Genomic DNA, 3,024 nt, shown 5'->3' with positions numbered 1-3,024 from the left:
GAAAATTTTCGATCCAGATTTTGTTTTTATAGAAAATTTTCGACCCAGATTTTCTTTTTATAGAAAATTTTCGATCCAGATTTTCTTTTTATAGAAAATTTTTGATCCAGATTTTCTTTTTATATAAAATTTTGGATTAAATTTTCTTTTTATGGAAAATTTTGGATTAAATTTTCTTTTTATGGAAAATTTTGGATTAAATTTTATTTTAATAGAAAATTTTGGATCAAAATTAAAATTAAATTTTCTTTTTATTGAAAATTTTCATTTAAAATTTTCTTTTTATAGAAAATTTTCGATCAAAATTTTCTTTTTATAGGAAAATTTCGATCAAAATTTTCTTTTTATAGGAAAATTTCGATCAAACTATTCTTTTTATAGAAAATTTTCGTTAAAAATTTTCTTTTTATAAAAAATTTTCGTTAAAAATTTTCTTTTTATAGAAAATTTTCGTTAAAAATTTTCTTTTTATAGAAAATTTTCGTTAAAAATTTTCTTTTTATAGAAAATTTTCGTTAAAAATTTTCTTTTTATAGAAAATTTTCGTTAAAAATTTTCTTTTTATAGAAAATTTTCGTTAAAAATTTTCTTTTTATAGAAAATTTTCGTTAAAAATTTTCTTTTTATAGAAAATTTTCATTAAAAATTTTCTTTTTATAGAAAATTTTCATTAAAAATTTTCTTTTTATAGAAAATTTTCATTAAAAATTTTCTTTTTATAGAAAATTTTCATTAAAAATTTTCTTTTTATAGAAAATTTTTATTAAAAATTTTCTTTTTATAGAAAATTTTCGTTAAAAATTTTATTTTTATAGAAAATTTTCGATCACTCACGATTTTTATTCATATCTCTTTGTTTCAAATTGGTTTGCAATCGTCAGGTTAACTTTCTCATATTTCCTTGGCTCTCTTTCATTGCAGATTATCTCCGAAATGTCCGATTTACAAATTTCTTAAAATTTGTTGATCGTCTTTGGTTTTTTTAGTGTTAATATTTTACACAATTTTTAACTTAAAAAGTAATGAAATACTGTTTCTTGTTTTATGCAGTTTTCTTTTTTGTTTTACAGATTTACTTAAAGAACTTTTTCCCATTAACAATTTCATTAATTTTTATAGCCTTGTCCTGCCTGGATGTTGTACTTGATAATTATAACACCTTTTTTTGTGCAGCAGAGCTGGGGCTACAAATTAACAGGATGCCATGAACATTAATGACAACATTGTTGTTTTGAGTAATTTGATATTTAAATTTTATGATTATTGAAAATGTATAAAGAAAGAATATATAATAGGTCTTTAAATATTCTGTTCAGTAGGGTAAAGGAGACTTTGATGGTTAGTACGTTTTAACAATTTTAACTTGAAGTGAAATGAACTGAGAAACGTATTGAAATATCATAAGTTTATATGGTCCTTCGTATCAAATCTTTCATTATTTGTTAGTTTTTGTTTTTTTTTTTTTGTTCTCAGCAAATTTTCAAAATTCTGAAATGCAAAAGAGTAGGGTATTCTTAAATCCTAAACTAAAGGTTGTCTTACAGCTAGTGTAGCTCTACAAGTGCTTTTAATTACTTTCAATTAATTTTATAATTTACGACTAACTCATAACTTTTACAAGTTGTAAAAATACACACTTTTTAACTGAAAATAATTCAAATTTTGTTGCTAAAAGGTAGAGAGTTTTAAAATCGGAATATAAAGTTTTGACGGGAAATAAGAAGATTGCCTTAGAATTAAAATGGGACCAATAATAAGAAATTCTTTTCTACAATTAATCTTTAAAATCTAACTTAACTTATAATGATTAATTTGTGAGTAATGAATGGAATGACTAATACAATATTAATCAAAATTTATTCTTTTCAACCTTCTGATCGTGCCTTAAAAAAGAGAAATATGAATGCATTACCCAGACTTTAAATTATACTGGGTGATGGTCGTGTTATTAATTTTGTTTTTTGGGTGTGAATTGTTTAAATTATTTTCTTTTTCATTGCACCATCCAACTGATGCCTTATGACGGTTGCTGGGATTCTCTTGTCAGTATTTGTTATAAGCCCCGATTTCAATATTGTTGTTTTTTTTTTTTCTGATTCTATATTATACAGTTTCTTTTGTTGGTTGACACCTGCATTTCTTGTTTTTCAATATTTTTTCTTTTAATTCTCTTTTTTTAACAATTTCTTTTATCAATCACAGTTTTATGGGAATAAAATGTAGTTTCTTGCTTGAGGTTTTTTTATAAACATTCACATTGTCATTTGACGTTTCATTGGCTGATGGGGTGAGTCATCTTTTAAGGGGTTTCGAGGCACAGTGGTTTTTAACACAATTTTATAAAAATTTTCTCTGAAAAGAATATTTTATAAAAAATATATTGAAAAACGAAAATTTAACGAAAATTTTGTATAAAAAGCAAATTTAACGAAAATTTTGTATAAAAAGCAAATTTAACGAAAATTTTGTATAAAAAGCAAATTTAACGAAAATTTTCTATAAAAAGCAAATTTAATGAAAATTTTCTATAAAAAGAAAATTTAATGAAAATTTTCTTTAAAAAGAATATTTAACGAAAATTTTCTATAAAAAGAAAATTTAACGAAAATTTTCTATAAAAAGAAAATTTAACGAAAATTTTCTATAAAAAGAAAATTTAACGAAAATTTTCTATAAAAAGAAAATTTAACGAAAATTTTCTATAAAAAGAAAATTTAACGAAAATTTTCTATAAAAAGAAAATTTAACGAAAATTTTCTATAAAAAGAAAATTTAACGAAAATTTTCTATAAAAAGAAAATTTAATGAAAATTTTCTATAAAAGAAAATTTAACGAAAATTTTCTATAAAAAGAAAATTTAACGAAAATTTTTTATAAAAAGAAAATTTAACGAAAATTTGATATAAAAAGAAAATTTTATGAAAATTTGATATAAAAAGAAAATTTTATGAAAATTTTCTATAAAAAAAATTTAACGAAATTTTTCTATAAAAAGAAAATTTAACGAAAATTTTCTATAAAAA

The sequence above is a fragment of the Lucilia sericata genome, unplaced genomic scaffold (assembly GCF_015586225.1).
Source record: "Lucilia sericata isolate MDLA Ls3-8-SP2 unplaced genomic scaffold, ASM1558622v1 Contig000640F_arrow, whole genome shotgun sequence".
NCBI lineage: Eukaryota > Metazoa > Arthropoda > Insecta > Diptera > Calliphoridae > Lucilia > Lucilia sericata.
The sequence above is the reverse complement of the archived record's forward strand: the minus strand, read 5'-3'. Positions refer to the sequence as shown.